The 23290-nt window shown below is 39.3% G+C and overlaps 1 protein-coding gene across 11 annotated transcripts in view; it reads left to right on the top strand.

Moving 5' to 3' along the window:
- Nucleotides 1-23290, top strand: part of ZMYND11 (zinc finger MYND-type containing 11) — a 124239-nt gene that overhangs the window by 18785 nt on the left and 82164 nt on the right. Inside the window, exon 1 of one of the 11 annotated variants that reach the window (XM_087857778.1) lies at nucleotides 3955-4277. The exons of the other annotated variants lie outside the window; for them this stretch is intronic. The gene's annotated coding sequence lies outside the window, so the exon portion shown is untranslated. Of the gene's footprint in view, nucleotides 1-3954; nucleotides 4278-23290 lie in introns of those variants that run through there. 11 annotated transcript variants of the gene reach the window in all.

Genomic DNA, 23290 nt, shown 5'->3' with positions numbered 1-23290 from the left:
ATGGGCATAGATCCTTTTTACTCAGAATCCATTTGCCAGACCTAGTCACGTGGCCAAGCCAGTTTTAGGAAAGCGGGAAGCTGGTGCAGTCCCACCAGTGCTGGGGACAAGAACTGTAAGAATTTGGTGAGCAGACACTAAGGACTACCGTAGCAACTTGACCAAAGCAGAGGAGCTGTATGAGGCAGGCTTCTCCAGAGAAACAGAACCAGTAGGACGTGTGCGTGCCCACAAACGGAGATTTATTGTGTGTTTATGGAGGCTGGGGGTAGGGGGGCCCAAGATCTGTAAGCTGGAGACCAGGAAAGCTGGTGGTGTGCTCCTGTCCAAGTCCAAAGGCTTGAAAGCCAGGGGAGCTGATGGTGTAAATGCCCGTCCCAAGCCAGGAGAGGAGGTGAGATGGCCACCTTAACAGGCAGAAAGAAAAGGCACCTCCCTCCTTCCTCAGCCTTTTGTTCTGTCCAGGCTCCTTGTGGATTGGGGGAGGCTGACTCACAGTGGGGAGAGAAGTCTGCTTTGCTGAGTTCACAGATTCAGATGGTAATCTCACCCAGAGACCGGGTCTAGTCAGCCATCCAGGTGCCTGTGGCCTGTGACACTGACATAACCATTGCCGGAGCCCTCCCCTCTCCTTCCTTCATAGGACTTGGCCCTATCTGAATTCATGTCATTTTTATGTTTCTTGTCTGCCCCCACCCGCCTTTCTGGCTTGTCCATGATGGCCCAAGTACCTAGAGCAGTGCTTGGCAAGGAGCGGGTGCTCATAGACCTTGGATGCATGATGACTAGAGGATGGGCTTTTAAAAGAAGCACATCGTGAAAGCTTTTTCTACTGAAGAGACTTGATTGTAGAGCTGCGTCTCTATTTTCTTGTATACCCATTAAACAAAGTTAGGTGTGCTTTTAGTGTGAACTGCTGTAGACAGCTAACGGTAGTTTCCTTTAATATTAAAGAGTTAATGTTTAGGTATTCAGAATATTTTAGAAAAAGTAGTTAAGTCACCTACCATTTGCAACGTGGTGGATGGAGCTAGTATTGTTTTTTTTTTTTTTTTTTTAAAGATTTTATTTATTTATTTGACAGAGAGACAGCCAGCGAGAGAGGGAACACAAGCAGGGGGAGTGGGAGAGGAAGAAGCAGGCTCCCAGCAGAGGAGCCTGATGTGGGGCTCGATCCCAGGACCCTGGGATCACGCCCTGAGCCAAAGGCAGACGCTTAACGACTGAGCCACCCAGGCACCCCTAGAGGGTATTGTTCTCATCAAAGATAAGTCAGAGAAGGAGATACCATATGATTTCACTCATGTGGAATTGAAGAAAAAACAAATGAAGAAAGAAAAAGAAACAAAAAGACTCAACTACAGAGAACACACTGCTGGTCACCAGAGGGGAGGTGGTGGGGGGTGGGGGAGACAGGTGATGGGGTGAAGGAGCGCACCTGTGATGAGCATCAGGTGATGGATGGAAATGTTGAATCACTACATTGTACACCTGAAACTAACATTACAGGAATTAACTCCTGTGTAAACAGGAATTAAAAACTTAAAAATTTCACTAGAAGACAAAATTATGACAAAAATACAATATATATGCTTGTAATTTCATAAATTTCCAATGATTACATCAATTAAGATTACTGGTTGAAAAGAATTTCCTTGGGGCGCCTGGGTGGCACAGCGGTTAAGCGTCTGTCTTCGGCTCAGGGCATGATCCCGGCGTTATGGGATCAAGCCCCACATCAGGCTCCTCCGCTATGAGCCTGCTTCTTCCTCTCCCACTCCTCCTGCTTGTGTTCCCTCTCTTGCTGGCTGTCTCTATCTCTGTCAAATAAATAAAATCTTTAAAAAAAAAAATTTCCTTGGTTCAACAATATGGAAATGCAAAATTAGGAGTGTTGTCTAAAAGCAAATATTTTCATCTCTTTGTTATATAATATTTTTGCATAACAAAATATCTTTGCTCAATAAGGAGAGACATTTGTGTTCTGTTTAATTAGTTTTATGTTACAAAATGTTAAAAAAAAACCCTAATCTCTTAATCTTTTTAATCTTTCAGTCTTTTACATCTTTCTAGTTCTTTCTGTCCCCACAGAAATGAGTAGTTACTAGCTTTACTCCCTTTTGTTTGCAGATGACATTCTTAGGAAAAGTTTCTTCTTTAAATAAAAAGTTTTCACATTTTAGAAATTTTAAGCTTTTTATATTTATGCTTCTGTTAGTGTAAATTACTAGAGTTTTTAACAAGAATTTCTGTACATAAATACTAAAGTCAGATAGATTACCCACTTTATGTAAAACTGAAATTGTTTAGGGCAAAGCAGGAGAACTAACAGTTTGGGTTTCACGCTGCAGTTCCAGAAGTTTTAGGTCGAGATGATGTGCCCATTTTGTTTGTTTAATCAGTTGTTTATAAGAGTTTACAGCCCAAATCTCTTTCAGAATTTGATTCTTTGCAGACTTTCATTTTATGATGAAATCTGCAGTAGACGGCAGAGCTGTGTGTTTGGTCATTTTGTGTGTGCTCGTGTGTTTCTGATGTGGTCAAGATAAAATGCACAAGGACAGTTGATGTAGAAACAGTTGACATGTAACGTTCTATTAGTCTTTGGCATACAGCATGATGACTCGATGCATTCATTTATGTGAAACGATCACCCCAATAAGTTAACCTCTGTCACCTCACGTACATGGTTTTGTCCTTGTGAGGACCACTTTCAGGGTTTACTCTCGCTAGTTTTCAGACACACGATAGAGTATTGTTAACCGTGGTTACTGTGCGCTCGGTACGTGTGACCGCAGTACCTGTCTCTGACCAGTTTCATGCAGCATAATGCCCTTAAGGTCCATCCATGTTGTCGCAAATGGCAGGACTTTGTTCCGTTTTGTTTTTTAAAAGATTGATTGACTGATTTTAGAGTGAGAGAGTGTGGTGTGGGGAGGGGTGGAGGGAGAGGGAGTCGTAAGCAGACTCCGTGCCAAGTGCGGGGCCAGTGCAGGGCTGGATCTCGTGACCCTGAGATCACGACCTGAGCTGAAGCCAGGAGTTGGATGCTTAACTGACTGAGCCCCCCAGGTGCCCCCACTGCTTTGAAATTCTTGTACCTGTCTTCTGGTGACCCCGTGCATGCGTTTCTGTTGAGTGTGTATACCTAGGAGTAGAACGTTCCGCTTTAATGTGTAAGTCCAGGCTGTTGTTGAAAGCAGTACACAGTCTACACTTCAAGCAGCAGAGTATACCAGCGCCTTCGGCTCATACCTTCCTTGTGCTTGGGATTGTCTTTTAATTTTTACTGTCCTATGACAGCGCTTTATAAAGAAATTTTTAACTTTAATGTTGTCCTGTTTAGCAATTTACTGTTTGTGGGTTTCCTGTATAAGAAAGCTTTCTCCATTTTGAGGTCATGAAAATAGTATGCTACACTGTCTTCTGGAAGCTTGTATGTTCACATAATCTATTGGGAATTAGTTTTGGTGTGTGTTGTGCTGGTTATCTGGTTTTCTTTTCCCCATATGGGTATCTAATTGTCTCCTGTTCTGGAAAGCCTTACCTTAAATCCACTGCTCTTTGATGCCTTCTTTGTCACCTAAGTCTAGTGTCCATGGACACGAGTCTGTTCTTGGGTTCTCTCTTATTTTCCATGAATTTATGACCCTTTGTGTCCTTATCTGACAGTCTTAATTGCTGTAGCTTTACTATAAATTTTGATATATGGTATCAGATCTCCCAATTTTATTTTATTCATTATGGCCTTATTATTTATTTGTTTATGTTACTGGCCATTCTTGACCATTTACATTTCCATATATATTTCAGAACCTTTTTGTTAATTTACACACAAAATTCTACTAGAATATTTATTGGATTTGCAGTGAATTTTAAATCCGTTTGTGAAAGAACATTTTTATAATTATCTTCTAATCTGTGAATATGAGGTATTTTTCCATTACTTAAGTCAGTTTTACTTTTTCTCAATGTTTTGTGGCTTTCTGGATAGAGATCTTGCGTATCTTTTGTTAAATTTGTTCCTAGATCTGACTTTTTTGGGTGATATTAATATATTTTTATTATTTTTTATTATTTTTTATTTTTTTAAAGATTTTATTTATTTATTTGACAGAGAGACAGCCAAAGAGAGAGGGAACACAAGCAGGGGGAGTGGGAGAGGAAGAAGCAGGCTCCCAGCGGAGGAACCTGATGCGGGGCTCGATCCCATAACGCCGGGATCACGCCCTGAGCCGAAGGCAGACGCTTAACGACTGAGCCACCCAAGCGCCCCTGTAAATAATATATTTTTAAAACATTTATTTATTTATTTTGGGGGAGAGGGGCAGAGGGAGAGAGTCTTAAGCAGACTCTACTGAACATGGAGCCTGATGTGGGGCTTGATCTCATGACCCTGAGATCACACGACCTGAGCCAAAACCAACGGTCGGACACTTAACTGACTGTGCCACCCAGGCGTCCCTGTAAGTAACATCTTAATTTTTTTCATTTACTCATTGTTACTAAGGTTGACCAATAAAAGACAAAACTGCAACCTGCAAATTAAAATGTGTACATTTATTTGGACTCTTAGGGATTGCCGTCCGGGAGACCCAGAGTTGACCAAAATCAGTAGTGTGCTCCAGAGAGATAAAGGAGGTTAGAGTTTTAAAGGGGAAAGAGGGAATTTATATAAGTTGTTTTGAACGAAATGTGGTTGGTGCTGGTGTGGCTGCAGTTACACTCATCTGTACCTGATTGGTTGCGAGGGCTACTGCTGGGCAGGAAGTGCGTTTATGTACAATCTCTCTCTCTCTCTGTCTCTGTCTCTGTCTTTCTCTCTCTCTTTTTTTTTTTAAAGATTTACTTAGAGTGAGAGGGTGCATGCACGCAGGGAGAGAAGCAGAGGGAGAGAGACGGACTCTCAGGCAGACTCCCCACCAAGTGTGGAGCCCATTGTAGGCCTTGATCTCAGAACCCCGAGATTGTGACCTGAGCCAAAACCAGAGTCCTGCCCTCAACTGTGCCACCCAGGTGCCCCTCGTTTGTGTCCATTCCAGCAGGCGACAGATGCCTGGGTTTCGGGCTGAGTTCAGCAACAGTTCTGAGGGTTAGAGACAGGAGATGTGCGTAAGCCCCATTTCCTCTCTGATCTCCTGATATTGAAGACATTTATTAATTTAGTAATTCATCTGTAGATTTTTTGGATTTCTCCATAGGTAGATGTGTGTCCTGTCTGAATGACAGTTGTAATTATTCTTTTCCAGTCCGCATATCTTTTATTTCTGGCCTTACTGCTCTGACTAGGTCTTCCAGCACAGTGTTGAGTACAAGTGGTAAGGATGGGTGTCTTCACTCATTCTCACTTGCAGAGCCAAAACTTCCATCATTTCATTGAGTGGTTTTTCTGCTGTGGTTTTATGTAGATACCCTTTTTCAGATTAAGGAGTTTCTGTTCTATTTCTATTTTGCTTTGATTGTTATGAAAGGATGAATAATTTTATTCAGAGCTTTTCTGCATTATGGAGCTGATTTTATTATTTTCCTTTACTCTGTTAATGGGTGAATTGCAAAGATTGTAACAAACTTGGGTCACACTGTATTGTATTTTATGTATTTCTGGATTTGATTTGCTAATATTAGGATTTTTGCATTCATGAATATGAACGACAAAGGCCTCTAACTTCCTCTCAATGTCCCTTTCAGGTTTTGATATTAGGCTTATGTTGATGTTACGTAACAACTTGTGACGTATTTCCTCTTTTTCTGTTCTCAGGAAGTTTCTGTAAGGTTGGTGTTTCTCTTCTTGAAAGATTTGGTAGACTGTAGGTGAAGCTATGTGGCTCTGGAGTTTTTCTTTGTGGGAAAAATTTCAATCATCAGTCTAACCTTTTTTAATAGGTAAAGACTTATTCAGGTTTTCTGTTTCTTCTCGTGTCTGTTTTAGTAGTCATTTGGTAGTTTAACCAGGGGTTATCAATCTTGTTTTTTCAGAGAATCAGCTTTTCCTTTTATTGAATCTCTCTTTTGTGTATTTGTTGTGTAGTTCATTGATTTCCGTTCTGTGTGTGGTGTGTGTATGTGTGTAATTTCCTTCCATTTATTTGGTTTAATTTTTTATTTTAGATTTTTCTCGAGATGGATGTTTACATTATTTAGTGCCTCCCCTTATATATGCAGTTAAGGTATAAGTTTCAAGTACATCTTAAAATTTTTGATGATTACTATTTCATTCCTTTCATTATAATTTCATTCCCTTTGTTACATTTCTTTTTCTTTTTCTTTTTCTTTTTTTTAAAGACTTCATTTATTTATTAGAGAGACATACAACCAGAGAAGAAACAGAAGCAGGGGGAATGGCAGGCAGAGGGAGACGCAGGCTTCCCGCTGAGCAGAGAGCTGGACATGAGGCTCCATTCCAGGGCCCTGGGATCATGACCTGAGCTGAGGGCAGACACTTCACCAACTGAGCCCCCCAGGCACCCCTGTTACAGTTCTTGATTTTTATTGTGACTTTTTTCAGTGACTTATACGTTATTTAGAAGTATGTTGTTTAGCTTCCAAAAACAGGAATTTCTGTATTATCTTTTGTTACTGATTTCTTCTTCAGTTCTGCTGTGGGCAGAGAGCAAGCTATATAATTTCAGTCCTTTGAAATTTGTTGAGACTTGCTCTCCGTTGTAAGTGATCCGTTTGGTAAACACTGCACTTGTTGACTGAAGACGCTTATGTAGATGAGGTCAGGCTTGTCAAACGTTGAAAATCTTCTACGTATTTAGTCGTTTTTTATCAGTTGTGAGAGAGATGTTAGAATCTGTTGTGATTGGATTGTCTGTTTTTCTTTGTTTTGTCAATTGTTTTGCTTTATATGTTTTGACATGTTAAGTACATAAACCTTAGAATATTAAGTTGAATTTTTTTATTATAATGAAATGACCCTGTTTTTCCTTAGTAATACTTAGTTATTACAGTCTTCCTAGCTTGCTCTTTTTTTTTTTTTTTTTTTTTGAAGATTTTATTTATTTATTTGAGAGCACAAGCAGAGGGAGCGTCAGGCAGAGGGAGAAGCAGGCTCATCGCTGAGCAGGGACCTGATGCAGGGGCTCAATCCCAGGACTCTGAGATCATGACCTAAGCTCAAGGCAGATGCTTAACAGACTGAGCCACCCAGGTGCCCCCCAGCTTTCTTTTTGATAATATTTCTGCATAGTACTTTTTTTTTCTTTTTACTCTTTTCTTTACAAACTTTTCATGTCGTTATATTTAAGATTTGTTTTTTTGAGAGCAGCACATAGCTGAGTTTTTGTCTAAAATCCAGGCTCAAAATTGCCGTCTCTTATTGAAGTACTCTGTTTAGATCTAATGTAATTACTGATGTGTTTGGGTTTTAATCTGGCATCATAATATGTTTTTTATCCATCTTGCTCTTTTTTCTCTCTTGTTTGTTGTTGTTGGGGATGGTGTTAATAAAGCATTTTGTATTCTTTTTTCTGCACCTAATAACTTGGTATTTATGTGTTCTTTTACTAACTGTCCTTTTATTAATTTCCGTAGAGGCAGTAACTTCTGTCTTTGATATATCAAGGTCTAGTATAAGTTATTTTTCCCAGATAATTCAAGGAACTTAAATATTTAAATTCTGTATGTATTCTAAATCTAGAAGACATTTTTGTTTTGTACACTCAACATTTACTTAGATTTCCCTATATCTGTTCCTTTCTCATTGCTCTGCATCCGTTTTTATCTGGGATTCTTCTTATGCCCGAGGAATATCTCCAGTGTCTGTATTATCTGTATTATGGGACTGCTGTGATGAAGTCTTGCTTTATATAAACTGTTGTCACCTTTCATTTTTGCAGGCATAGAATTTTTGATTGGCAGCTATCTTGAGAACTTCTTAGACATTATTTCATCATCTTTTGACGTCCATTGTTTTGACAAGTCCACTTGAAGTTGTGGTACTGCTCATTTGAAGGTAGTATGGCTTTTCCCCTGGGGACTTTAACTCTTCCCTTATCTTTGGCTTCAAGCAATTTTACTGTGAAATGACTAGGTGTAGTTGTTTGCTCACTTGGTTTTGTTTTCTGGGAATGACTCTTGATTCTGAGGCTAAATGTCTTTGTTAGTTGTTGAAAATTAGCCACTATTTCTTTGAACGTTGGTTCCTCTTCTGTCTTCCTCTTTCTCTTCTTAGAACTGCAGTGAAATGTGTTAGACCTTATTATGTCCATGTATGCCTCGTGCTCTTGCTTATCCGTGCGTTCTGTGGATACTTCCTTTTGAAAGTAACCCTCCAGTTCAGAAAGTCTCTCTTCATCTGTATCAAATCTGATGGTAAACTATTCATGGAGTGCTTTAGTTATAGTATCTTTTCAAATCTATCCTTTCCATCTAGCTTCTTTTCATTTCATGTTCTTTGCTGAAGTTATGAATCTTTTAATTTCTTGAACATATCAAGCATTGTTACTTTAAAGGCTGTGTCTCATAATGGACCATCTAGACCTCTTCCTGCAGTGTGGTTTCTATTGTTTTTGTTTGGCTTTTCTTGCCTTTTGGTGATACTGTCTTATTCTTTGTGGATTTGGTTATTTTTACAGGTGTTCCAGATACTGTAATGAAAAATTAGAGGAATGAAGTGAAATTCACGATGATGTTATCCAGAGAGGATTTATATTTGCTTCTGATAGACAGCCAGCCCCCCCCCACCCCAGTAGTCCTAGATTACATTAATCTTATCAGCAGTTGAGATGATTTGAAGTCTAAGAAAAATGGTAGGTAGTTTTATAGTTAATCAGCTACTTTCATTTTTTGCTAGGTAATTATTTTATATGTGAAGATTGAATTCTTTGTAGTTTTCGTACTCCTAGGATGCAGCCCTTTGGTGTCCAAACTTAGTTTGTGGGATTACAATATTCCCCTCCTCCCAAACTAGGCCTTGTACCTGTTGAAAGATTTGCTTGTGTTCTGAGCTGTTCATATAGAATTGCCAGGAGCCTATAGAGAAGAAATGTGACTTACCTCTTGGTATTTTGTTTTCCTTGATCTTAAATTCTGTAAGATTTCAGTGTGTGCTTGTTCTTTGATGCCTTTCAGACAGGTTTTTTCAGTTCAGGTTTTCAGGTTCTCATGGGCAGGTGCTTTGCTATTATGTTCTGTTTAGTAATTTTTATTCTAGATTTCTAACAGTGAATATGTATATCTGACTAGTTGTACACAGCTCAATTTTATTCAAAGTGTAGTTACATTTATTTTTTTTTTTTGTAAGGGACAGGCGTAAATTAGTAAGAGAAATTCATGTATCTCAATTTTTCACAGCTTTCTTTTTCCTAACTTTCAAATATTGTTAACAAAAACATGGCTGTAGTTCATCATTTTTATAATTTTAGGGTAAATACTATCTCTGATGGTTCATGGCAAACACGCATTCAGAGACTGATAAAAGTCAAAGATAAGTCCTTTAAAGGGAATAAATACAGATTCATAAAAAACTATCATTTTTCACTTTTCTTACATCACAGTGTATTTCTGATGTCTATTTTATTGTGATTAAAATATGTTTTATTTTATGAAATGTTAAAACCAGCGTCTTGGTCTGTTTGGGCTGGTGTGACAATCCCACAGACTAGGTGGTTTATAAAGAACAGGTGTTTATTTCTCACCGTTCTGGAGGCTGGACATCCATTCTGGGTGCCAGCATGGTTGGGGAAGAGCCTTCCAACAAGTTGGACTTTTGACCTCCTGTCTTACATGGGGAAGGGGTGGGGGGGTACCTCTGGGCCCACTTTTGTAAGACCACTCATCCCACTCATGAAGGCTCCACCCTCATGAGCTAATCATTCCCTAAAGGACACACCTCCTAATACCATCACCTTGGGCATTAGGTTTAAGCACATGAATTTTGGGGGGACACAAATGGACACAATGGCCAGGTGAAAATTATAGTAGAAAAGCAAGGCTCAACATAAAATCCATCAGTGTGATGTATCCCATTAGTAGAATGAAGGAGAAAAACATGATTGTATCAACTGATGCAGAAAGGCATTTGACAAAATCCTTTCAAGTTAAAAACTGTCAAAAATCTAGCGCTGCTCGGACCTTCCTCAATATGGTAAAGGGCATTTATGAAAGCCCAAGCTGATACTGTAGACAGTGGTGAAAGACTGAAAGCCTTCCTCCTGAGATCAGGAGCAAGACAGAGATGTCCACTTTCATTACTGCTACTTAACATAGTACTGGAAGTTCTGGCTGGAGCAATTAGACAACAAAAAGAAAAGGCATCCAAATTGGAAAAGGAGCAATAAAACTATATTTGAAGATCACATGATCAGGTATTTAGAAATTCAAAAGGAATCCACAAGAAAGTCATCAGAACTAATAAACCAGTTTGGCAAAGTTGTAATCAGTTGTGTTTCAATACCACCAGCAGTGAACAATCAGAAAAGGCAATTCAGGAAACAATTCACATTAGCACGTAAAAGAACAACATACCTGGGAGTAAACTTGTGTAAAAGAGTTGTGCGCCATAAATTATATAATATTGCAGAAGGAAATTAAAGAAGACAAGAATAAATGGAAAGCCATCTTGGGTTCATGAATGGGAAGACGATACTTACCAGAGCAGTATAGAGTTCAGGAGAATCCCCATGAAAATTCCAGTGCCCCCCCCCCCCCCCCCCGGAACTGAAAAAGCTGATCTGGAAATGCATGTGGAATTTGAGAGGGCGCTGGAGAGCCAAAATAGTCTTGAAAAAGAGCAAAGTGGAAGACACACACTTCCCTGTTTCAAAACTTGTTTCAAAGCTACAGTAATCAAAACAGCGGTACTGATGTAAGGATAGCCATAGGGAATTTAGAATTCTGAAGTCCATGCCTCTTTGGCCTGTTGCTTTTTTAATTTTAATTCTAGCATAGTTAACATACACTGTTGTATCAGTTTCAGGTGTACAATGTAGTGATTCAGCACTTCCACACATCACCTGGTGCTCATCACAGGTGTGATTCTTCATCCCCATTATCTGTTTTCCCTCATCCCCCACCCACCTCGCCTCTGATAGCCATCAGTTTGTTCTCTGTAGTTAAGAGTCTGTTACTTGGTTTCTCTCTTTTTTTTGTTTGCTCTTTCATTCCTTCAGTTCCACATATGAGTGAAATCATAGTATTTGGTATTTGTCTTTCTCTGACTGACTTATTTTGCTTCGCATAACACACTCAAGTTCCATCCATGTGATTGCAGATGGCAGCATCTCTTTTTTATGGCTGAGTAATACTCCATTGTACATACACCACATCATCTTTATCCGTTTGTCAGTTGGTGGACACTTGGGCTGCTTCCATAGTTTGGCTGTTGTAAATAACACTGCTATGAACATCAGGGTGCATGTATCCCTTTGAATTAGTGTTTTTGTATTTTTGGGTAAATACCTAGCAGTGCAGTTGCTGGATTGCAGGGTAGATATGTTTTTAACTTTTTGAGGAACCTGTGTGCTGTTTTCCACAGTTTGGCCAGTTGATTTTTGACCATGATGCCAAGCCCATTCAATTGGGAAAGCATAGTCTCTTCGAAAGAGGGTGCTGGGATGACTGGATTTACACATGTAAAAGAATGAGTTTGGACTCCTTCCTCATACCGTAGACAAAATTTCAAAATGGATCAATGACCTAAACAGAAGAATTAAAACCATAAGACTCTGAGGGGGGGGGGGAAAGGATTAATCTTTATGACCTTCAATATTGCTTTGGATTCTTAGGTATGACACCAAAAGCAGGAGCGATTAAAGAAAAAAAATGTATCATATTTTATCAAAACTGAAAACTTTAAGAGATTTCTTTACTTAGGGAGAGCTCGAGCAGAGGGAAGTGGCAGAGGGAGAGGGAGAAGCAGGGTCCTTGCTGAGCAGGGAGCCCAACTCGGGACTCTATCCCAAGACCCCAGCCAAGGCCAGATGCCCAGTGGACTGAGCCACTCAGGTGCCAAAACTAAAAACTTTTGTGCATCACAATCACTGGACATTATCAAAGTGGACAGAATTTACAAAATGGAGAAAAGATTTGTAAAACATATAGACTAAGGGGTTATTTAGAATATGTAAAGAACTACAACTCACCAAGAAAAAAACACCATTAAAAATGAGCAGAGGACTCCAATAGACATTTCCCCAAAGAAGATAAATAACCAATAAACGTGAAAAGATGCTCAGTGTCATTAGGGAAATGCAGATCAGAACCACAGTGAAATACAACATCACATCTAGTAAGATGGCTACGGAAAAGCTCAGACAAGCAGAAGGTAGCAAGTGTTGGCTGGGACATGGAGAAACTGGAACTTCCACGCGCTCCTCGTGTGCTCTGAGGTGGTAGAGCCAGTGTGGGATACAGCTGGGTGGTTTCTGAGAAGGTCGAATGTGGAATGTCGAATGTGGAATTACTGTATAAGCCAGCAGCCCCACTCTGGCTGTCTGCCCACAGGATGCAAGGCGAGACCTGGGTGGATGTCTTGTGTTTATTGCAGTTAGTCACAGCATCTGTACAAGAAGCCACCCAGGTGTCCATCAGCAGGTGGTAATGCCACTGAACTCTACACTTAAGAATGGTTACAATGGCAAGTTTTACGTTACTACACTATTCTTCAAAAAATTAATATTCTACATCAGAAACCACTGAATTGTACATTTGTAGTGATGAAACTGAATTATATCTCAATAAAAGTGTTAAAGGGTTAAACCTTATATCCCCATGCACATTTTGTTTTTTGAACGAGTATTTTGTCAAATCCAGAAGTCTGGAGAGCTCTTGCTTGACTAATATAGCTAATAAAAAAATTGAAACACGCTTGTTATCAGGAATCTTGATCAGTATTTACGTGCTGTTGTTTTCTGTTGTTAAACTAGTGTAATTTGCTTTAAATAAACAAGGTAGGTTTCCTAGCAGAAGTGCTGTTTCGCGAGTTCTCCGTGTTTCTGTACTTGCTACAGGTGGAAATTGGACAGCAGCCGATTGTTCTGAAGGTTTAGGGGAATATCGTTGCTCTTTAGTCTCGAGACTTAGTAGCCAACCAGTTAGTATCATAGACCAGCCTACCTTTATTCCTCCTTTTATTTTTATTTTTTAATCTCAGGCCTTATTCAGGAATGTGTTCAGTCAGTAAGTGCTTATTGTACGCTTCGTGGTACGAGTGTTAGGGCATAGAGTTTGAAATACGGCCTGCCTTTAACAAACATGCTGGGTAATGCATATAAAATAATTATATAGCAATCAGTAGCAACGTGGCATTAACTGTGATTGTAGACTTTATATATGTAGCTTATTATAATAAAAACTGAATACAACCTAATTGTAACTTTAACCTGATTATAACTAATAATAACACAAGTTATAGGAAATAAATATCTTTTGTGAGATATTAACAAAAGACCAAACACATCAAAGAAACTAATGCTAATATAGATTAGAACTTAATGGATGATTAGAAGTGTATCACATTTCACTAGAGAAGAAAGAAATCTTTCAGTAAATCGTGCTTGTACAATTGAGCACCTCTCTGGGGTAACCTTCTATATTTTCATCTTCTGTTCAGAAAGTAACCCCACAGTTTCCATTTGGGCATGTAAGGTGCTTGGAATTTGCCACTCCGTCCTAATAAAAAGTACAAAGCAGAACTGAAAAACCAACAAATGTACTGGGATTTGTGAAGGCAGTGAGGCCACAGGACAAAAGTTGGAGAGACAGAAAAACAGAACTACTGGAGCAGGCACCCTCCCGCAGGAACATGTGCAGGAACGGTGCCGGCTGAGGAAACCTGAGTGTGACTGAATGGCTGCGGGCTCAGGGTGGACAAATCGAAGTTGAAAATCTAGGGGGACCCAGTGCTAGGGGTCCCCCACACTTTGGTAAGATTTACCAGAGGAGCAAGGAGCTCTTACTGCTTTACCCAGAAACTCTATCTGGCCCTCCCAGGGAATATTGGAGAAAAGTGCCCTTGCCATTCCGTTGAGGGCGAGGGAAAAAAAGAACCATTTAAAAATACGCCAGAGCATTCTGTTCTCCTTACCAAGGCCTGCCTGCCAGGGAAACTTTGACCAGAGCCTAACTGACATAGCGAAGGGAAATCCCCAACCCCAGCTCGCTCTAGGGATCCTGTCCCACCTCATGGGGTAGATAGAGCCGAGAAGTACTTGGGAAGTTCGGTGCAGGCACACAGGCTCACCAAAACACCGAGACTAACCCTGGGACTCTGGAAAGCATTCCCTCCCCCACACCTCACACTGTGTTACCAAATGCCATCTTATGCACTTCCTGCTACTTACTTCATGTCCACCTTTCCAAGGAAAAGAAAAGACCTATTCAAAGGCAAAACAAACACAGAAGAGACTGAACAAGCGTCTGAACCTGGGTCAGCATGGCAGGAATGTTGGAATTATCAGAACAGGAAGTTTTTATGATTTTAGAGCTTGAGAATGAACAGGGAGAGGGGCAAAGGTAGAGGGAGAACAGGGTCCCCACTGAGCAGGGAGCCCGACATGGTGCTTGATCCCAGGGCCCTGAGATCACACCCTGAGCCGAAGGCAAATGCTTCACTGACTGAATCACCCAGGTGTCCTAAAAAACAGATTAAAATGCCAAGAACTTGAATGAAAAACTACACAACATGCAAGATTAGATGAATACTGTAAACAGAGATGAAAAATTTAAAAACCAAAAAAATGTTAGAGTGCAAACACATTGTAATGGAAATACAGAATGCTTTTCCTGGGATCATTAGTAGACTGGTCATGGCTGAGGGAGGAATCCTTGAGTTTGAGGATATGACAATAAAACTTCCCAAAACTGAAAAGCAAAGAGAAGAAAGACGGAAAAAAAACCAACAACAAACCATCCAAGGCCAGTGGGACAGCTACAAAAGGTGTAACATACACCTAATGGAAATATCCACGGGCGAAGAAAGAGAGAACAGAAGCAGTATTTGAAGCAGTAATGACTGCAGATTTTCTGAAAGTAATGTCCAACACCAAAAGAGATCAAGAACGTCAGAGAATAGGGGTGCCTGGGTGGCTCAGTCGTTAGGTGTCTGCCTTCAGCTCAGGGTATGATCCCACAGTCCTGGGATCGAGCCCTGCATCGGGCTCCCTACTCTGCTGGAAGCCTGCTTCTTCCTCTCCCACTCCCCCTGCTTGTGTTCCCACTCTCGCTGTCTCTCTCTGTCATATAAATAAATAAAATGTTAAAAAAAATGTCAGAGAATATCGAGTAGATAGGTGCCCTCAAAACTGCAGCTTAGGTATATCATTCCAAATTTCAGAAAGTCAAAGATTAAAAAAATAATCCTAAAGAAACCAGAGGAAAACAGCATTATAGAGGAGCAAAAATAAGAAATACATCAGATTTCGTTTCAGAAATCATGCAAGCAAGAAGAGAATGGAATGAAATATTTAAAGGAGTGAGGGGGAATCCCCACCAAATTAGAGTTGTGTATTTTGCAAAACTATTTTTCAATAGCAAAGGAGAAATACTTCTGAGACCAACATTGACCAAATTTGTTGCCAGAAAAGTTCTTTAGAAGGAAAATGGTACATGCCAGAAACTTAGATATACATAAAAGAAGATCATTGGATATTAAGTGAAGGTAAAATAAACTTGTTATTCTTAATTGAGCTAAAAGATAAGTTTGTTCACAATAGTAACAATGTATTTGCTTTTATGTGCTTATATGTGTTGAAATACTCATGTATGCTCATGCATCAGTGAAAGGAATGACACCAACGATAAAAGGAACAGAAGAGAGGTATTAGGAGTGTTTTGTTTTCAGGTCCTTCTACCTGTGAATCTATACACTGTTATTTAAAAATAAACATGGGTTAGTTGTACATGTGTATTGCAGTCTCTAGGGCAGCCACTAAAAAATGTAACACCAAAAAAGTGTGCTGACATAAAATGGATACATGTAAAGTACTCAATTAAAATAACAAAAAAGAATATGGGTGGAAGTCAAAAATAGGTACAAGGGACAAAGGCATAGAAAACAGTAACAAATATGGACATTAATTCAACTATATCAAGTAATGACCTTAACATGATCTAAACGCAACAATTAAAAGATGAGATTGTCAGAATTAACAAAAGAAGACCCAACTTTATGTTGTCTACAAGAAACCCATTTTAAATATGAAGACACAAATAGGTTAAGTGGGATAGAGAAAGATATACCATGCTGACACTAACCAAAAGAAAGTAGGTGTAGCTATATTTTCAGATGGAGCAGACTTCAAAACAAGGAATGTTATTAGGTATAAAGGGGAGTATTGACAAAGGGATCAATACTCAGGATATAACAATTCTTAATGTGCACGTGCCTAACAAAGGAATGTCAATGTATTTCAGGCAAAAACAGACTGCAAGGGGCAATAAATGAATGCACTATTACAGTCTCAGAAATAGACAGCTGCAGTAGGCAGACGGTCAGTACACAGTTGAGCTCAGCAGCAATATTAACTGGGTATCCTCAACATCTATAGATACTTCATCCTACACCAACAGAATATATGTTCTTCTCAAGCTCACATACAACACTCATATTCTCAGCCATAAAATACAACTTAATAAATTTTGAAGAGATTAGAAATCATACAATGTCTGTTAGAGCACAACGGAATCAAAATAAAAAAGTTTGATATGTCAAAATACTTGGACATTAAACAACACACAGGCAGAAAAGAAATCTTGAAAAAATTTTTTAAAAATTTGAATTAAATGAGAATGAAAATATAAAAATTTGTAGAATACAGCAAAAGCAGTTCTTACATGGAAATGTAGATATTAGAACAGAAGAAAGATCTAAAATCAGTATTCTAAGCTTCCACCTTAGGACACAAGAAAGAATTAAATCCAAAGTAAACAAAAGAAAGAGCAGAGAAGTGAAATTATAAGTAGGAAATCAGTGGTAAAATGAAGTAAAAAGCTAGTTATTTGAAAAGATTAATAAAACCAGTAAGTCTCTTGACAAGCTAACTTATTTTTTTTTTATTTTTTAAAAGATTTTATTTATTTATTTGACAGAGATAGAGACAGCCAGTGAGAGAGGGAACACAAGCAGGGGGAGTGGGAGAGGAAGAAGCAGGCTCACAGCAGAGGAGCCTGATGTGGGGCTCGATCCCATAACGCCGGGATCACGCCCTGAGCCGAAGGCAGACACCCAACCGCTGTGCCACCCAGGCGCCCCTTGACAAGCTAACTTAAAAGCAGAAATAACTAATATTAGAAGTGAAATAGGAGCAAAAGGAGGGGGGGAAGAGGAGCTATCACTACTGATGGATAATAAAGGAATGCTATAAACAACTCTGTGCCCACAGACTTGATAACTGAGATGAAATGGATCAATTCCTTGAAAGGCATAATCTGGCAAAACATCTGCAAGAAGAAATAGTCTGTGTAGGGCTATGTAAAATAAATTGAATCAGTAATTAATAAACTTCAAAAACAGCACCAGGCCCAGATGGGTTCACTGGAGAATCCTCCCAAACATTTATGGGAGAATTTATAGATTTTCTCCACAATCTTTTAGAAGGTTGAAGCAGGAGTACTTCCTAACTCCTTCAATGAGACCAGCTTTACCCATTACCCAAACCAGGCAAACACATTACCAGGAAAGAGGCTAAAGGCCAGTATCTCTCATGAACATAAATGTAAAACTCTCCAACAAAATATTAGCAAATTGAATATAACATTGTATAAAAAGTAGTATCCCCGGTGACTAAATGGGGTTTATCTCAGGTATGCATAGTTGCTTCCATATCTGGGAATCAATGTAATCCATCATATCAACAGGCTAAAGAAAAATCACGTGATTAACAGATGCCCCAAAAAATCATTTGACAAAACCCAGCACCCATTCATAATAAAAACCAGCAAACCAGGAATAGAGAGGAATTTCCTCAACTTGATAAAGTCCACCTACAAAAACTCTGTACTAACATCATCATACTTCATCATGAGAAACTCACGGGTTTCCTGTTGAGATTGGGAACAAAGCAAGGATGTCTCCTCTTACCATCCCTTTTCAACATTGGACTGGAACTCCTAGGGAAAGCAATAAGACAAGAAAAGGAAATAAAAGTATACAGATTTGGAAGAGAGAAATAAAACTCTCTTCATTTACAGATAACATGATTACACAAATCTGAAAGAATTGACCGGAAACAAATAATTATAGCAAGGTTGTATGACAAAAAATTATAGCCTATCACTTTCCTGTGTACCAGCAATGAACAATTTGAATGTGAAAACACATTACATTTACATTATCACCCCCAAATGGAATACTTAAGTATAAATCTGACTAAATATGTTTAAGGTCCATATGAGGAAAACAGCAAAATTCTGATGAAATAAATGGAGAGGGAACCCTTGTTCATGGATAGGAAGACAATACTGTCAACATATCAGTTCTTTCCAATTTGATCTATAGATTCCATACTATCCCAGTAAAAATCCCAGGAAATCATATTTTGAATATCAACAATGTGATTCTAAAATTCATATGGAGGGGCAAGAGATCCAGAATAGCCAATACAATATTGAAGGAGAAGAACAAATTAAGAGATTTCAAGACTTACTATAAAGCTATGTTAATTAAGACAGTGTGGTATTGGTAAAGTAACAGACAGATGGACAGCCTGGAAGTAGACCCACATAAATAAGGCCAATGATCTTTGATAAAGGAACAAAGGCAGTATAATGGAGCAAATAAAATGTCTCCATCAAATGGCGCTGGACGACTGTGCATCCACATGCAGAAAAATGAATCTAGACACAGACCTATACCCTTTGCCACAGTTAAAATGGATCGTAGACCTAAATGTAAAATGCAAAACTGTAAAACTTCTAGAAAACGACACAGGAGACAACCTCGCTGTCTTTGAGTACGGCAGTGACATTTTGGATACGACACCAAGACACAACCCTTGAAAGTAATAGTTGATATGCTGGACCTGAGTAAAATGAAAACCGTCTGCTCCATGAAAGATGGTGTGAAGAGAATGGTAGGAGGAGTCACATACTGGGAGAAAAATTGTAAAAGACATCTGATAAAGGACTGATGCACAAAATAGACAACTCTTAAAGCTTGGCATTCAGAAAATGGACCTGATTTAAAAAAATGAACAAAAAATTTGAACTGACACCTCACCAAAGATGATATACAGGTGGAAGGTAAGTGTGTGAAAAGATGTTCAAAATCCTATGTCATTAGAGAATTGCAAATTAAAACAGCATTGATTATTACCACATGTCTGTGAGAATGGCTAAAATCCAAAAAAACACGGAGAACACCAGTCGCTGAGGAGAATGTAGAGCAATAGGAAGTCAGTCATTGCTGGGGGGAGTGCTGAATGGTGCAGCCGTTCCGGAAGGCCAGTTTCCCACAGAACTAGGTGTTCTGTTACTGTGCGATCCAGCCATTTCACTCGTGATTTATCAAAGGACCTGAAAACTTACAGGAAACCTGCACATGGTTGTTTTACAGCAACTTTATTCATACTTGCCAAACCATGGGAGCAACCAAGGTGTCTTATAGTCAGTGAATGCGTAAATAAACTATGTTACGTCCATACAAGGGAACATTACTCAGCACTAAAAGGAAATGAGCTATCACACCATGAAAAGACACGGAAGAAGTCTTAAATGCATATTACCACGTCAAAGAAGCCAATCTGAAGAGGCTGCATACATCCTATGTGATTCCAACTATAGGACTTTCTGGAAAAGACAAAATGATGGAGCCAGTAAAAAAAAAAAAAAAAAAAATCCATGGTTGCCAGTGTTTGGGGGCATGGAGGGACGAATACGTGGAACATAGGACTGGGAAACTATTGTGTACGATGCCTTGATGGTGTATACTTGTCTTTACGCACATGTGAAAACCCATAGTGTGTACAGCACCAGGACTGCACCATAAGGTAAACTGTGGTCTTTGGGGCAAAGAGTGGTGTGATGTAACAAATGGGATTTCTGGTTTGGATGTTGATAACGGGGAAGGTGGTGGATCTGTGTGGACATGGGACTGTTTGTATTTCCTGCTGAATTTTGCTGCGAACCTAAACTGATCCACCAAACAAAGTTTATTAGTGTTACTACTTTTAAAAAAGTTATTCTCAGGTGGATTAAGAAGTCAATATTAAAAATTCAAAACCAGGAGAATACACTTGAATATTTTTCTGACCTGAATGTGGAAGGATTTCTGATCAGAAAAATTATCATAAAAGAATACGTAATTAGCTATATTTCTGTGTAAGTTCAATTAGTGTTTACTAAAAGTATTTGGGGAATAACCTTAATATATAAAGGTGTTAATATATAAATGGGAAAATGGTGTGGATATACTATCAATAAAAAGTAATTTAAAATTACAAGTAGACTCAGGTACCTGGGTTGCTCAGTGGGTTAAGTGTCTGCCTTCAACTCAGGTCATGATCCCAGAGTCCTGGAATCAAGTCCTGCATCAGGCTCCCTGCTAAGTGGGGAGTCTGCTTCTCCCTCTCCCTCTCCCCTTGCTCCTCCCTTCTGCTCATGCTCTCACTCTCTCTTTCAAATAAATAAGTAAAAATCTTTTTTAAAAAATAAAATTACGAGTAGACTTCGGGAAAATTTCAACCTAACCTAAGTAATAAAGGAATGACATTATACAATGAGATTAAATTTTAAATTTCATGTATTATTTGATGAAATTACTTTAAAATATTTATAAAACATGTTTGTTAGTATAATAATAAAACAAAAACTTGAACCCACTCACCACCAGAAGCAGACATCGGAACATACTTCATGCTGTGTGTCCTCCTGGTGGGTCCTTTTGGATGCATTCTTTTCTCTGCTTCCCACTATTTTAATCTCCTTACTATCACGTTTACCAATTCCTGCAATACACAGTTTTCCCATATATGTGTTTATCTCCAAGTATTGCATTGTTTAATTCTGCTTATCTTTTAATTTCCTGATTTGATTTATTCCTTTTTTCCCCCTGTTTGTAGCTTTTGCAGGATATAAAAGAAGATATGTAGGTGGAAGGGGTTGCATTAAATCTGGATTTGTAGGGGTAGAGAATATCTGTATCACCTAGGGGCTAGCCAGAGTTACTTGGACCAACTCACACCCATTAGGATGGCTGCTATTACAAAATTACAAATATTGATGAAAATGTGGAGAAATTAGAAACTTGTACACTAGTGGCAGGAAAGTAACATAGGGCACTTGCTATGGAAAACAGTATGGCGGGTCTTTAAAAGGTGAGCCCTGTAATTGCTGGGTCATATGGCAGTTTTACCATATGGCATCATGGTGTATCTGAAGGCAGGGTTGCGATGGCACGTTTGTATACCCGGGTGTCCATCCACAGATGAGTGGGAAACAAAGTGCCGTATAGCACACAATGGAATACTACTCAGCCTTGAAGAGGAAGAGAATGTGGGGGAACCTTGAGGATGTGTTAGGGGAAATACGTCAGGTACAGAAGGACAAGTATTGTATGATTCCACCTCCGTGAGGGACTTAGATTCGTCTCAGAGGCGAAGTGGGATGGCAGGTTTGGGGCCGGAGGGGATGGGGACCCAGTGATTACTGGGTGCAGAGACTCAGTGTCACAGGATGAAGTGAGTTTTGGGGAGGGACGGTGGTGACAGCTGCACAGCGGTGTGGATGTATGTAATGCCACTGAACCGTATGCTTAAAAATGGTGATGCCAATTTATGTGTATTTTGCTATAATAAGAGAAATTGAGGAAAAAAATTAGTGCGAAGTTTTTGGTTTTGTGTGTTGTTGTTGTTTTTAAACCATAAACCTCTTGAGAATCACTTTCTGAAGGAGCTCCTCTTCCTAGAGGGAGCCAAAAAAAGATTGAGGACGGCGTTAAATATCTCTCCAAGTCTTATGGTCTTTTTTTTTTTTTTCTTTTTTCTTTTTGGGTATCTTAATCTTTGCTGTAACCTAAATCAAGGCTTACCCTGAGACTTTGTTGTTAACATAACATAGCTGGAAAAGTTGAATTTCATAATTTCGTATCAGAAGCTTATCATGTTCCTAACTGCGAGGCCACCTTGAAAGACACGGATGAGTCCTGTCCCTTCTTAGTTGAATGGTTAGAGTCTTCTGAGGAATTTGTCATTATTTTGCACAAGGCAATACATCTGTGAGAGACCTATAAGCAAATTATAACTAGAATATACAAGAGAGTCGAGTTAAGTTCTAGGGGAGGAGTTGGTCAGGAACAAGTCCCAAGGAGAGCAAAGGGGGCAGAGTACAGCTTAACCAAGGGGATGGAGGTACCGCGTTTCTGGGCAGACTTAGTGTTGAGTAGTTAAGTTTAGCAAGAGCATACATTCAGGAAAGAGGGCTGTGGAGTTGGAGTTGGCCACGTCAGTGAAGACCGTGAATGAGAAGCTGTCTGTATGAAGGATCTGAGCAACTAATTTTCCAAGATTTTCTTTTTATTGATGAACACCCAAGTTGCTATCTTTTGATATCTAGTCACATTATTCATATTTACTAGATGGTGTAAGGACTTTTGTCTGACTGGCTTATTGATATAGTCCCAGAGCCTAGAAGAGTGTCCAACCTATAACAGGCATGTCTGAGCTATGTTAGTGAATGCGTGATTTTAGATTTCATAAGAAGGGAAAGTCTCCATGGTGGTTCTTTAAAGAGATCTTGTCCTGATAGGCCAGGCTGGTTTTGTTGCTTCTGTAACCTGTCTCAGTCTGCGTTCTTTGCAAGGCCCTCTTTGGGCTCCCAAGCATCTCCCTTATGATGTGTGTACCTGTGTTGACTGGGTTCACGTTCAGGGAGATCTCAGAAATCTTTGGTTTTAACTTTACATCTGTTTTCCTGATGTGTGCATTGCTTAGTTCTTTAGTCTTGATTTTAACCATTTCTAGCCATTCGGTGACATCACCTCGAGAGTTTCTGCTCTTAATGTCCCCCCTTGTTCTTTTGGTGGTCGTGTTATACAAATAGCTGTATCTACTGTTTAGGTATTATTAAAGAATGCTAGCTTTGGTTTTATGTATTTTCTGTAGTTCTGAGTAAATATTAACTTTACACATATGTGCTTAGGAAAAACACAGGTTGAATTGCACGTTTACATGATGTAGTCCGTGCCCTGAGATCCTTCTCTTGTTAGGGGCGTCAGGCCTGATGAAACTGAGCAGTGATTTTTATCTTGGCTTTAAATAGCCATGTATCTTTTAAAGAAATTAAGGACATTTCTCTTAAGTTTCCCCGTATATTTACATTCTGCAGCGTTCCCTGGGCTGGAAGTGGTGACCCA

Source organism: Ursus americanus, chromosome 31, assembly GCF_024610735.1.
Source record: "Ursus americanus isolate L20-20 chromosome 31, mUrsAme1.1.p, whole genome shotgun sequence".
NCBI classification, from domain to species: domain Eukaryota; kingdom Metazoa; phylum Chordata; class Mammalia; order Carnivora; family Ursidae; genus Ursus; species Ursus americanus.
This window is presented reverse-complemented; position numbering and strand designations above follow the sequence as displayed.